General features: G+C 35.2%; 1 protein-coding gene across 7 annotated transcripts in view; it reads right to left on the bottom strand.

Moving 5' to 3' along the window:
* Positions 1 to 15,676, bottom strand: part of LOC107655603 (rho guanine nucleotide exchange factor 39-like) — a 100,818-nt gene that overhangs the window by 47,564 nt on the left and 37,578 nt on the right. For 2 of the 7 annotated variants that reach the window (XM_016443156.1, XM_016443163.1), the window contains exon 1: positions 4,555 to 4,642. The exons of the other annotated variants lie outside the window; for them this stretch is intronic. The gene's annotated coding sequence lies outside the window, so the exon portion shown is untranslated. Of the gene's footprint in view, positions 1 to 4,554; positions 4,643 to 15,676 lie in introns of those variants that run through there. 7 annotated transcript variants of the gene reach the window in all.

The following is a 15,676-nucleotide window of genomic DNA, read 5'->3' as shown; positions in this document are numbered from 1 at the left end:
TATATATATATATAATATTTTTAAGAATTCATAATTTGACCAATTCATTTAATAATAATAGTTGTATAAATTGTTGATTATTGTTTATGATACAATTTATAGAATTGTATAAAGTTCTTACATAGAACTAATATAAAATAAATGGGAAATATTTCAAATATGAAATGACTTTTTATTGTTTAATTTCTTTCAGAGTTTGCTCATATTCATATTTTTTAAATAATTTATAATTTGATATAAAATAAGTGAATTAAGAGTTTTTTTTCTGATTTCATCAAATTCATTATATTGTATATTCATGTGTAAGAAATTATATATATAAATGCACACACATACAGTATATATTTTGAACATGTATTTATATGTATAGATTTATATTCATACAATTTATTTTATATATAAATATATTTAATATATAAACATGACATATTTTTCTTAAATATATACATGCATGTATGTGTATTTATTTATATATATATATATATATATATAAATATACACTACACACATGTAAACAAAACCTTTTATTTTGGATGCGATTAATCATTTGACAGCACTCATTTTTACATATTGTAGTCTAACTTATAGAATTCTATATAGTACTTATTAAAATAAAAACAAATGAAAATATTTAAAATATTAAATAATTTTAGAGCAGCTTCACGTCTTTTGTTGACTTAATTAATCAATTAGGTTTTTTTTTTTTTTTAAATAAAAGTACTTATTTAGCCAATTTCATAATTTACAATTTTAGGGTGTTGAAAATCCATATTTTGACATTTCTAAATTACAATCAATACAGTCCAATAACTAAGCAAATGCCATTGGCTAAACAGACCTATGAGGGACGACCAGCTATTCAGTCCCCTATGAATTCGTAATGAGAAACAAACAACATATGCAGAGGGTAAGCCTCCAATTAAGAGAAGCCAAACCTACACACATCCCAACAACACTGAACAACACACACTCTTGATCTATGACTTAGTGCATGCTTTCTCTCTCTCTCAGCTAAGTAAAGTCTCAGTCTCTCCATCATGACTCCCTCCCCCAGCCGGTGGTGCTGTCCCTCGACTCCGGGGTGTCCTCTCTGCACTGCCTCATTAGTGTCAGCTCTAATGGAGCGTCAGGGCCAGAAAGAGGAACGAGACCAACACTTTAACAGCAATTAACCCTTGTTCCCTCCCGAGGGAGGCTGGCGTCAGCCCTTCTATAACACACTGTAAACAAGGCAGCCCGATCAACCCAAAAAGACTAAGAGGTGTGCATACGGGTATCCATGAGGAGCGAAAGCACCAAAAAATCCCATCCCATCTGCCTTTGTGGTGCCCGTCCCCATGTTTGTACAAAACCTCCATAAAACGTGAAATGCATCCCCTGAAGTTCCTCGTGCCCCATGCAGCCTCTGCTAAGTGCTGCGTCTGAAGCCACGGTCCATTTTTACCAGCAACTTACTGTAAATTGCATCACTCTCGAGTCTCGACACTCAAATAAGCAGTCAATTTCGAGAAATATTGCAGCATTTTAGGCCCAGTGAAGCCAATTAAAAGCCAGCTGAAGAGGACTGGGGTCAGGAGTACCTAGTTAAAAAGACTAAATATGGAGCAACCAGCAGGGTTTGTTTGCATAACTCAGCGCTTATATTAAACAAGACCACTTTCTTTTGTTCAGGATAAGGTTTTATGCATACATAAGGAAAATTACACAGACAAACCCTGGTTTTCTTTACAAACACTCTTGTATCTGAATATAAAGGTGTTGGGTAACACCTGCAAATAAAGCAGTGCAACATCATCAGCATTGGCAAGTCCACAGATCTGCTTCCCAGAAGAGCCACATGGATGAGGGGTGGAGCTGGAGCATGTCCAAATATTCCCACTCACTGTTATTGCTCTGATGGTTTCGGAAAGATCTACAGTGCCATTATAACTGGAATGATATTATACTTTTTGTTAATATTTAGAATTAGATTTTATTTTTTTATATTTTCTGTTTCTTTAATTTTAGTTAGTTCTAGAATTTTGTGTGTGTTTTTGTCATTTAATTTTTTTATATAGTTTTGTATTCATTTTTATTTATTAGCTTTCGTTTATTTAGTTTATTCAGTTTAAGTAATTTTAGTACTTAAAAATGAGAAAGGCTGCCTTGGCAACTACTGTAGCTGAAATAAAAATTATTTTAAGTTTATTATAATTTTTTACTTAATTTAACCTTTATTTTATTTCAAGTAATGAAAAACGTTTACTGTTTTAGTTCTAATGATAATGACCATGAATTTAGACAACTGTAAGACATTTGCGCCATTTTTTCTTCAAACTATTGATTTTTTCCCTTTTTAAATACCTGTAAGATTTAGTATGTCAGATTCCAAGCTTTTAAAATAAAAATGGAAACAAGTCCAAATAAGGTCCAATAAAAGCAAACAGATGTCATCATGATGGCCTACAGCAAGTTTAACTCTACAAACAACAACAACTAGCTGATTAAATATTTCAAAGCTGAGCCAAAGCATAAACATTTAGATTCCCTATAGAAATTCCCATGACTTTCGCATGACTTGTTAAGACACTCATTTCCATGATTTTTGCCGGCCAAAGAAATCACAATTTTACAACTAGATTTCCAGAGATTTTCCATCACCGTGGAATTATATAGTGTATATATAGTAAGTAATAGTAAAATTATTTGTATAGGTCTCAGTTTGACTCCAGCAACAAGTCATTGTTGAAAAAAATATAAAAAAAACAAATAGACCTAATAAACTAGCTGCATTTATTTTTTTCTTTGTGTGTGTGTTTTTGCCGCAGGGGTGTACTTCTACAGTCTACATTTATTTCTTGTTTTATATATGGGGTCTCTGAGACTACAGATACAGTAATCTAACTTCAGTGAATGAAATATGATCTCATTGAGTAAGAAATTTTGTTTATAATCAGCTCTTACAATTCACAAAAGCATCAAGTAGGGCTGTGCAATATATCGAAATTATCAAAATATCGCAAATGTACATATCGCAATATGCATATCGCTACGGTAGGCCTGTCGCAATAATCAATATATTGACTTATCGCGCAATACATGTACATGACCGCAATAATTTGTGGTGACGCAATATATCGCTCATTATATTTACTTACAAATTTGTCACCGTGTTTTGTACATTTCACTTGCGCCTGTGTCTTTTGCAGCTTCTCGTACATAACATGATGTAGTCATGAGATGCTCGTTCAAATTTAAAAAATGCTTCTACAAACAAAGTTTCATCTGCAGATATGGTCTTGTTTAGGGATCTGTGTCTTTGTGCATATGGACATCTGACTGCTAAGTAGTACACTAATGTTAAAATGACATTTTTATGTAATGCTAGAGTAAAACACTACCGTTCACTTTCAGAAGTTGTTGTAGTAGGGGTGCTTTCTTCTCACAAAAAGTGAAACATATATGCCAGTTATATTAAAATCAGAATTAGCTTTATTCACCACTTAAGTGTGCGCAAATCAATACCACGACTGAGGTGCCCTTGAGCAAGGCACCGAACCCCCAACTGCTCCCCAGGCGCCGCAGCAAAAAAATGGTGGTGTGTGTTCACGGTGTGTGTGTGTGTGTTCACTGCTGTGTGTGTGCACTTTGGATGGGTTAAATGCAAGCAGAGCAAATGCAGAGGTTTAAATAAAACTAATTCCAAGTATGGGTCACCATACTTGGCCACATGTCATGTCACTTCAATTCACTTTCACACAAGATAGTTATAGAAGTTCACAGAACTGACTCAGCAACAGCTGAGTAAAACTGTTTCATCTGAGCATGTGGCAGATCATATAAGCATTATCATATCGAATATCGCATTATTTAATGAGTTATCGCATATCGCATTTTTCTTCAATATCGCACAGCCCTAGCATCAAGTATCAATCTTTAGTATAAATACAAACAAATATAGCCTACTTTAAACATACTTAGATTTAAGGGTTAGATCCTAAAAAGAACCTGAGGGTTAAATAAATAATAAATAATTAAATAAATACGTAGCTTTACTTGCTTTTTAGTTGGTTAACAATGAAATTCCTTTTGACACCATGTATAATAAAAACTCTTTAATGTCAACAGGCAGGAAGTGACTGGCCTGCTGTTTTTAATGTGTTTGTGAAAGCAAATTGATCAAAAACACAGAATTTCAGATCCTATCTGAATAACTATTTTCAAAACAGATTTTAAAAGATACACACAAACATACGAGGTCACCATATGCAAAGCCTGACTATTTTCATTGAGTCACCGCTCGCGACTAAACGTAACGTTAGGAGATTTGGAGACAATCATGCATATCGAGTATGACATATCTGAATTACTCATAAAGAGTGAACACTTTTTCTTATGACTGAACTCAAAAACAATGTAGAAGTAGCCTACACTTCTGTTGTCACGTGTTCTTGAGAATAAAACTAGACTGTAAAATAGGCTATAGCCTATATAGCTAACTCCATGATCCAGTTACCATTTATAAAATCGTATATAAACCGATATAGAACGTATAAACGCAAAAACATTCCATACCTGATGTTCGTTCTTTTCAAATTGAATACAGGCGCTCTTTCTTACACTCTCAGAAGTTCCGGGTTTTTCTGCGCTCTGATTGGTGCTCACAAACGTCGAAACTGAGCCGTCCCCCGTGACGTCATCACGACATTGAGTAGATTCGGCGCTAGGGGTCATTTCACCAAAAGCCTGCTTTCTGTACCCATTGCGTGTAAAACAATTACATTTATTTAAAGGTGGGAAAGCTAACATTAACAGTTAAACGAATTTGTATAAACAATTCATCTTATTTCTCAAAGAAACATAAGTAATACTATATAGGATATAATATGTATATGTAATATCCATCCTAATAGTCATTCTTTGTCTGACAGAGTGCATAGAATGAAATTTATTCTTTAAAAAAAAATCACACAATTTATAGAATGACCCTGAGAGATCTTAGTAGGCTATTATTGACTGACCACAGGCAGGTTCAAGATTAAAACTCTTGTGAGTGGATAGATTATTTATGACTTGCGTTCTTTTTGTTTGTTTATGATCATTAAGAACAAGATGGAGCAGTCATGAGAAACATACTTTAATGCTACACAATTTCTGTCAAAACTCAAACTTATAGAATGTGCCTCCAGAAGTGTGTAAGGTGAATCCAATCCAATAGCTTCAAAGCGCAAAACAGAAAAGAAAAAAATACGAAATATATCTTCTAAATAAGACCAAGCATTAATTTTACATTTAACTTTTGCATCCTAGGAGCTAAGAAAGGGAGTTTAGTCTATACTCCTGATGATTCATCATAGGAAATGAAGGGAGGAGAAAACACATATCAGCAAATTTCTGCTAATTATACAAAAGTGTTGGCAAGATGAAAGTGATGCCCTGTGATCAGGCTTGGCACAGTAATAGCCTCTAACTCCTCATAGACAGTCCCTCTAATATAAAGAAATCCATCAGGACCCCCAAGTTCTGAAGTGCAAGCATCATCTTCTCAAACTATTTGCTTCTCCTTCCCCTTCCCACAAACAAAAAGCTTGCAGCCCGACATCAGCGAGAACACTGACATCTAGTGTTGCCTGTGTGGCTATCTGAGAGTATCCAGCCTCTGACCAACATGACAGATGCAGCATCTGCATGTAAAACATGACCAGGCCTAATTTTATAGTGCTCTTGCATAAGGAACTTTTTAAGGAATTAAAATGAGACATGATTAGAACGCATGATCTTCTCGTAAAGGGATAGGGATTCACCCAGAAATGAAAAATCTGTCATCATTTACTCAACCTCATGTTATTCCAAAACTGTATGACTGACTTTCTTCTGTTTTTGTGTAGTGAAAGTCAATGATATGGAAGCTTTCTGCTGCCTTGAGATAAAAAAAATATAATTATATTAATAACAATAAAAAGGTAATTGTAAAAAACAATTCAGACTTTTCTTCCTCACAATTCTGAGCTTATATTTACATTTAGTCACTTAGCAGTTGCTTTTATCCAAAGCGACTCACAAATGAGGACAATAGAACCAATCAAACCAACAAAAGAGCAACAATATGTAAGTGCTGTGACAAGCCCTGGTGAGTTTCACAATTCTGACATTTTTATATCTCACAATTCTGAAGTCTGAATTGCAAAATATAAACTCTGAGAAGCCTGAGAGGTTTGAATTGTGAGATACATTTTTAATTATTTATTCCATGATAGAAACAAAAACACAGAATAGCGAGATGTAATCTCAGAATTCAGAGGTATTTTTTTTTTAAATATATAAACTAAGAATTATGAGATATTGTGAAAAAGTCAGAATTCTGAGTTTATATTTAGCAATTCTGATTTATTTATTATTATTATTGTTGTTGTTGTTTCTTTTATTTTTATTTATGTTGGTGAGACTTAAACCTCAGATATAAGTTTATGTATTTATTTGTTTGTTTGGTCAGAATTGTGATAAAAAGTTGCCGTTGTTTTGTTTGAATTATTATTATTATTATTATTTTAAATTCCATTCCGGAAACAGACTTTCATATAAGGAGGTCCAAAACAACAATGGATTATTTTCACATAGTTTTGGAAAACTGTATAATATCACCGGAAACAGACTTTCATATAAGGAGGTCCAAAACAACAATGGATTATTTTCACATAGTTTTGGAAAACTGTATAATATCACCGGAAACAGACTTTCATATAAGGAGGTCCAAAACAACAATGGATTATTTTCACATAGTTTTGGAAAACTGTATAATATCACCGGAAACAGACTTTCATATAAGGAGGTCCAAAACAACAATGGATTATTTTCACATAGTTTTGGAAAACTGTATTATATCACCTATAAATCATGTATATGTACAAGCTATTAAATACACTGTACTGCATGGCTTTAGTTTTAACGGGATAGTTCAGCCAAAATGAAAAGTCACCCTCATGTCATTCCAAACCCATAGGACTTTTTCATAGTGTTTTTGTCAATACAATGAAAGTCAATGGGGTCCAAAACATCATAGAGCCTAGAAATATCTTCTTCTGTATTCCACAGAATTCAAAAGTCATATGGGTTTGGAACAACATGAGGCTGACAGAATTTTCATTTTTGGCTGAACTATCCTATTAAAACCATGCAGGACACAGTGTACATACAATGTACTGTAGAACTCAACATATGCTCATTAATACGACAACACTTACAGTGTGCAATGTTCCTGATAACATAAGGACTTTTTCTCGAGTGCCAGATGAGACCTTGCCCTTGAGTTATGTTTTCTCGGTGAGCTGAAACTCTTTGTGAACGTACCTGAGACATCAATGTCAGAAGCAATAATTTCGTCAGGTACAACTAAAGTCTAAAGATAAACTAAAACGGTAATTCTGCCGTATTTTCAGTTAGTTTTTGAAAAAACAACACCATGTATAATATACATATAAGCTATTAACTCTTACAGCAACACTCAAGAAGGTGGAAAAGAGGAGCATTGCGAATCGCCAAACTGATAAAATACATCTTTAATGAGAGATTCATTAAAATGTAAAATGTATGACAACATTGGCGGCTCTGCTCTTTATTGTTTTCAATTTTATTGTGTTTCCAGAACATTTGGTATTATAATAATTGGCCCCAAAACAGACCTGTGCAAATTAGGCCCATTTTGCCTCCAGGCTATTGAGGCATGAACAGTCAGAGACACCGCAGACAAAGGGTCCTTTTTCACCTGAGGAGAGAGGAGGGGGAAAAAAGCGGTAGGAGCGTCAATAATCTACACAAGTAAAGCAAGTCTCCCAAGGTTTTTCAGCCCTGTGGTGCATTATTCATACTCAACGTAGCCAGAGGACTCTTAATTGACCCTTGCTCCTCGCAAAACTTCATGAGATGAAAGAATGCAATGTTTTGTAATTCAACTTTTTTTCTGAGTCCCCCTCACTCCAACTCAATAGTATTGGATTTCTGTTCATGAATTATTCAGAAGCAAAAAAGAGAGGTAACCCTAAGCTTAGAGATGTCAAAAGAAACTATGCTGCAACTGCAGAACATATCGAATCACTTAGACAAAAACAAACATGGGCCCATCACAACAAATAGTGTTCGGGGCCTCGCGATGCCAGAGCCTTTTGAGGAATTTACAGGTCAATATCCTTATTTAACAGCCGTGATGAGAGCAAGCAAAGGGACTTTTCATTTTTAACAAATGACGCCTGCTGTGCGACCGGACGTTAAGTGGCTTCATGAACACAGACTGTTTGCTGCTGAAGTACATGATCGTTCTCGTTAGTCTTAATTACAGGGATTAGAGGCTAGAAATTGTTTCAAACGTCTCCCAGGCGGCTTTACAGTGATATTACAGATCCCATGAAATCGGTTTTAGGGCTTTTGATCCAAATCTGTTAACTTGGAGGTCAGATATGCAATTTTAGTTTTGTCTTTTGATGAAAATTTCCTTTAAATTTAGTCAATATTCTGTCATGATAAATAAATTACAAGAATAAATAAAATAATGACCACAATAAATTGCAAAATCAAACCAAAAAATTAAAAAAAGATAAATATTATTTTCAATATAAATCAAACATTTAACAAAACAATACTTTTTTTTGTTTTTCAGTTTAACTAAAACTATTAAAAGTAGTTTTAAAATTGAAATACAGCTGAAATAAGACAAAAATTAGATTAAAAATGTACACTAAAAAACGAAGTAAAAATTATAAATGTTAGAAATGAACTGAAAACAAAGTAAAAATAAAAGATGAATAGAAATATTAAAAATAAATTTCAAAAATATTTTAAAAAGTAAGAGAAATGACAAAGGCATATAACATTTCTAAAATTTATACTAAAATTAAATTGAAAATTGAAAATATAAAACAAAAATATCAATACAAACTGTAATATAAATAATACTAAAATAGCATTTGTTCAAAAATAAAATGTTTGAAATGGTTAATACCTTGCATGTTATTTTTTTTGTGATATTTTCGTCAGTATTTAAAATTTTAATTAGCACCTTAATGTGCACCTTGTCTCGTCTTCGTTGTTCATGATGAAATCAAAGGCCTTCAGGTAATGACCATTATCTTCTGTCATTTTATTGATGATATTAACATTGTCTATATGCTATAAGCGAAGTCCTAAAGGTTGACAAAATTAATCAAATTTGAGGTCTCTCTCAACCAGAAAACAACAACAACAACAACAAAAAAACATATAAAAAATGCGGACGACTCATCTTGTGCTACAAATTACTGTCCAATCAAATGCCCCGCCTTTGCCCCGCCTCCTAATATCTAACTGGCTCTTTAACAAGTCCCGCCCAGAAAAGAAAACACTTGTGAAGCCGCTTTAATCTCTACACTTCAAAAGTCTCATCTGAATCAACTCTATAATTGACCTTAAAGTCATGCCTTTAAAGTGTGCATGTACTCAGCTTAAAAGATAAATGATAGATTAAGAGCTAAAAGGAAAATGAAGTTTTCATGGACAAAGCTGAAAACACATCAACAGAGAAATGAACGGAGTGAACAAAGCAAACAAATTGAAAGAGTGCCGAGGATTTTCAAAAGCAATTTGTTGTAAGTGCCTATTGGTTGCCTTGATTAAAGTTCTCAATCGGCCCCCGCAACCTGACTCTCCATACTTGTTGCTGTTTCGGCATGTTTGAAAACGGTGAGCTCATTAAAGTAAAATGACTGTTTGGCCCTGGGAAAAAAATAATCACATGGAAACAAATAGACACAAAAAAGTGGAGTGACTCTCCAGTTGAGAAGGACCATTGAAAAAAAGCGTGGCGCTTGCAAAACCCAGCGGTTTTCATGGATAATGATAAACTGTCATGCCTGCAATTACCGCAAGCACAGGAAGGCAGGGTTTTATGCGTGTCAATGAGGTTTGCTCCTAATTGACGATGGGGGACACTAGCTCTCTTGAAAGCTGTCATTCAACCATCAAGCATTGTGACGAGAGGCTCACCTATTGAATTTTCGCATGCGCTCCAGGTAGCGCGAGGGAACAGCTCGGTGTTGTGTTTGTCATTTGTGAACGTCCATCACCGATCCATTTTGTTCTCAGGTGTCCACTTTTGGGAATGGAAATTAGAGCGTAAAAGTTTGCTCTGTGCACGGAGGGCCGGCTGTCACGCTTTCGCTGGAGACGCATCTAAAGTTAAACTTGTGTGACACTAAATGTCCACGCCGCGTTTTACCTGTGGGACAGAGTGAATGTTTAGAGTTATGCTTGGGTTGTCACTGCATGTGTTTAACCAGTACCCAGACCTCTGGGATCCCATTTAAGTCAAAGCTGCTCCAGCAGTGCAAGTCATAGTGAACAAACAAGAGGCAGCACATTATTTTTCATTGCAACCTTATTTTTTAGCTGCCTTTTATCTCGTTATAATTGGTTTATTCTCTTGAGATGTTTTGTCTTTTATTTCAAAGTGATTAACTGCAAAGAGGGTCTGGTGAGCTCATGTTGCCTGTTTCATTTGAACATATTATTAGCACTCTGCTGTTCCTAATATGTCTGTTTTAATTATTAGGATTCATCCACCTTCAAATGTGACTTGACAATGCAGATACACTCTTGGAAATGTCAAAAAACAACCTATTAGCTACTTCTCAAGACAAACGTTTGAAATGCACTCACAAATTGCATAAATCTAGTTTAGCTCCTATTTAAAGGGATTTAACAGGACAACATTTTAAGCACTCTTTTTGGCTTTAAATTTTAAATGGAATGTATTGATGTAAAAATAAAAGTGACATATAAATGTATTATTAAGCATAATAATAGTGTAAATATACTGTATTAGGCATATAGTGTAAATATATTAGGGCTGTCGTCGCGATTAATCACATCCAAAATAAAAGTTTGTGTTTACATAATATATGTAATTTAATATAATATATGTGTGTACTGTGTATATTTATTATGTATATATAAATACAATACAAATGCATGTATATATTTGAGAAAAATTTTATATTTACAAACATATATATATATATATAAAATGTGCCACATAAAATAATAAAATATAATACGTTATAATATTATAATAATACTATTATTAAGTGTAACAATACTTCTATCTTATCAAAAATAAAATACAGTATATTTTTATATTAGTATAATTTTATATATTAGTATTCATATTCATATATATTTATTATTATTATTTATAAAAAACAAAAAGTAATAATAATAACAACAGTAGTAAAAAGTATATCATAGTAATAATAAAGTATATAATAATAGTAATAATAATAATATTAATAATAATAATAATATTTGAGCTGGATTTTTTTTTTTTTATAATTATGCCATGAATGAATCCACACTGCTGAATCTCCTTGAAATTTATTTCTGCTACTCATTTTTACATTAAAAATATATGATTTTCTAGAGTTGAAATACTATGAACAAACTTAATTTGTTTAAATTGCATGTAGGATATGTACTTTCTGCATATTTAATTTGTGTGCATGCGCTTGCGTCCCCTGAACTCCCCCAAACCCTGAATAAAGAAGCATGCTCTGCTTTTGAATACCAAAGTTAGTTCTGACTTCAAATCTATATCGTGTTTAACGGCGCTCGACTTTGCCTGTAGCAGCTCAGCTGTTTACCAGAATCCAGCGACTCTGGATGTTTGTGTTGATTGGCAGTACGGCTCAGCAGGCGAAGTGCGATGAGTGCGTGATGTGTGAGGTCAGCTCAGTTACCGTCAGCGCCTTTGTTTGCCGTATTATCCACCTGCTTAACTTCCTCGATGCACAGCCAGAAACAAGGTGCCTCATTCGTCTAATGATTCGCCTTCCAGAATCCCCCCCACAGCTAATTCCCCCAACGGGTGCCGTGCTTTTAAACTCAGCAGAAAGCCTATTTACCCACAAATTAAAGCACAGCATCAGTGTGGCACCAGATCCGGTGCATTCGGGAAAAACAGGGCAATTACTTGGAAAGAGCGCACCTTGGGAATAGCGCTCATCGCAGGAGAGTGGGTGCGAGGCTCGGAGTGAGCAGTCTCAAACTCCAGGCTCACACTGAATATGCAGGAAAAAACCTTCAGCGTGAAGTAAAAAAGGAAGCATATACAAAAAGAGCCAAGTCGGAAAGCAGCAAAGAGTTTTTGGGGAGGGGGAAAGCCTTGCTTGTTCATTACATCATGGGTGTGGAGAGTATCTTCTTGGCGCTACGCTTCTGAGGATGGCCTGGTTCCAGTGGGGATTCCTTTGTTGCCTTTGTTTTGGGTGTGGATTGACAGGCTCTTGGGAAAGGACGGAAAAGGGAATACTGCTGGAGAGGATAGGGAAATATCAGCTTCATGAGTTTCATGATTCTTCGCACCCACCCTCAACCTCTTATTCGTGTTAGATGCAAAATATCCTTGCAAGGAAGAAATTCACAAAACTTGCTACCTTCTTGTGGTCCCTTTGGGACAGCCGGCCTTGGGGAGCTCCAAACTCCAAAATGGAGGCGCTGGCAGGGATACCAGCCACTAAGGGAATGGCAAGATGTGCGTGTCGGATTGCAGAAAGTTTTTGATCACTCACAGTGGAAGTCATCAGCAGGGTTCTCCGTATGCTATTTACCACGAATCAGTCTTACGTCTATCATGGTTTGCACTTCTCGGTCACGGGGAATGTTTTCAACTTTTGGTAACCGTCTCGTGCCTTCACATCATTAAAAAGCTACTGAGGCAATCCAAGTAATTCAAAGGGTTTCAGAAAACAAGCTTATTTCTTAGAGCACACAAATATTTACCAGAAAGATCTCAAATGTTTTAATGCTTGTGCAAAGGCTTAAAGGATTGATAACTTGAGAAATATATTTTCTATCTGCTTTATGCATAGAAATGATCGTACGCAACCCATTTTCCAAGTGAGTCACAATAAATTCATTTATTCAACAAGAAAATAAATATATATTCAACAAGAACTAGACTTTATGCATCAGAAACTGATCATCCAAAAGGACATTACGAACCAGAATACAGCCAGATTGAATTAATGTTGAAGTTTGAATTTGACGGCATGCTTTCTTACCAATTGGTGAGATTAAAAATGAAGTATCAATTAAAAGTTATATAGAAAAGCAATTTTCTATTTTAACATGCATCAATAAACATAGACACAATAAACACAATAAAACCAAGAACGGCTTTTAAAAAAGTAAATGGGGCAGGGTTATTCGTTAATTAAAACTAAAACCATAAAAAATTCATTACTTGAAATTAAATACACGTTAACTGAAATAAAGTTTAAAGGGTTAGTTCACCCAAAAATGAAAATTAGCCTGTGTTTTACTCACCCTCAAAGCATCCTACGTCTTACGTCATCCGCCTGCACGACTTCCGCGTACCACAGTCAGCGGAAGTGAGAAAAAAGTGTTTATTACATTAGAAATATGGATATTTATTTTACAAAAATACATGGATTCGCTACAGGAGGCCTTTATTCACCTCCCGGAGCCGTGTGAGGGACGTTTTATTACGGATGCACGCACTTTATTTCACGTCTTCTGAACTGTTGACAACCAACACCCGCTTACCCCCATTGAAAGGCTTGGAGGGGCCAGCCTTTAATATAACTCCGATTGGATTCGTCTGAAAGAAGAAAGTCACATACACCTAGGATGCTTTGAGGGTGAGTAAAACACAGGCTAATTTTCATTTTTGGGTGAACTAACCCTTTAAGTTGAAGTACTATTTAATTATTATATTTAAAATATAAATATCTAATGATATTTGATGCTAACATCCTGTTCAACTTCAAAAAAAGTCTATTATTTGTTGTCTTTTCTTTAATGCGTCCCCAAATTCACAACAGCATAAACCAGTATGATCATCAACGGCTGTTAATAGTGCATTATATAGCATTTATTTTAAAGAATTGAAAAAACTGCTGATCATTTGCAGGATTTTTTTTTTAAATCTTTCATTAACTAAACTTTGTGCAAATGAAAAGGTAAAAATGAAGAGCGGATGGCATTGGGCTTGCATCACTGGCCTCCCTGTCTCTTTACTCCATGTGCCATTGCCTCAAATGATATATCTGGTAGCCCCGCTGCCCCCTGTTCAGATAGCTTTTGACTGTAATAAATTGCCTTCTGAGTTTTCACCTCATAAATGGCTCCTAAATCGAGATGTGGAGTGGTCTGATGATGTTTTAATTGTAACTTGCAAAATGTATTTGCCGTGACCTACAGACTTTTTGTGGCAGCTTCTATTCAATATGTATGTGTGTTCCGACACCTTGGGGTTTAAAAAGGTTAATTAACCTCTTGTGGTAGACCTTTCCTTTGCACTTAACTTGGTCTATGTCCTGATAGTACCATTAACCCATGCCCTAGCCTCTTAACCTCCTCTATCATTACCCACATAAAATCCATTAAAACTCCCTATTGATCTTTCCTGTTCAACCGAGACGTGTTTTTTAGCAGCTGGTTTGCGATTTTTAATTCCTACAAAGCCACTGGCTCACATAATGGCTAAGTGGAGACACAAACAAAGCTTTCAGAGTTTCTATGCGCGAAACTTCACCACACCTAATTTGAAGCCATAATGATTAACCTGATTATATGTACTGTATGCTATCCTAATGCATGCACTTTAAACCAGCAATTCTCAAAATTTAACATCCAAACCAGGACAAGCACTTGTACGTGACGATTCGTGGTGAGAGTTTAAAGAGGAAGGCATAAATGTGCTTGTCTCTCTATAAGCTGTGAGTGAGTCAGACCATAATTGATTAAAACATTCTCCGCTGGTGAGGTGTTAGTGGTTAATGGATACAACGCCCTGACCAAGTTTGATGGAGAGACATCGGGCTAAAATGAGAACATTGTCTTTATGAGCAGACGTCAAACTGAAGCCCCCTTTGCTCTGCTTGCTCTGTCTGAAACAATAAAGCACAATTAGCGGGGGATTCAGGACTCGCTGTTTGTTCTGTTACTATGGCAGCGGCATTGATTAACACTTCAGCAGTCTCCAAATTAATGATGTAAAAGCTCCTATAAACAGCTACTCAGTGCATCGGTGCATCAATGCCTCTGTGCAGGTGTTACAGTGTGAGTGTTCGGGCTGGGAAACAAGGCATTGTGGGATGGAAGTGTTGCAGGTGGAGGGTGGCATCTAACACGCTAATACCTCGAAATGTAGATGTTAATTTGAAAGCCTCTTACGGCCACTTATCTCAAGTCGTACGGACCAAATCTGCGGAAAGGAATTGTGATGCAATATCGTTTTGTGTCTCGTCAACAGCTCTGTTTTCAGTATTGATCAAGTCTATTCTTTTCCTTGTCTTTGTTTAATCAACGCCTTGTACAGCAGCCTTAACATTTAGTCGCCCTGCACACGTCTTTGTTGTTTAAATACATCGATTTCCACAGAAAAACAACACAACACCTCACTTGGTCTGAGGATAATTGTGAGAAGCAACCAGTGTTGCGGAAGCTAATTTTAAACTGTAGCTTGCAAAGCTGTTCATAAGTTGTTCGCAAGCTACTTATAATTTGATCTACAGTCTAGCTAATCATGAAGTAGTCAGTGACATTCATATACACACACTAAAATAGAAATTAAAATACTATTCTTTTTTACTAAATACTATTTAATACTAAATACTTAGTTAGTTCATTATATATATATATATATATATAT

Source organism: Sinocyclocheilus anshuiensis, unplaced genomic scaffold (genome assembly GCF_001515605.1).
Source record: "Sinocyclocheilus anshuiensis isolate Anshui unplaced genomic scaffold, SAMN03320099.WGS_v1.1 scaffold916, whole genome shotgun sequence".
Taxonomy (NCBI): Eukaryota; Metazoa; Chordata; class Actinopteri; order Cypriniformes; family Cyprinidae; genus Sinocyclocheilus; species Sinocyclocheilus anshuiensis.
Note: the sequence above shows the minus strand (reverse complement) of the source record. Positions and strands in the feature narration are given on the sequence as shown.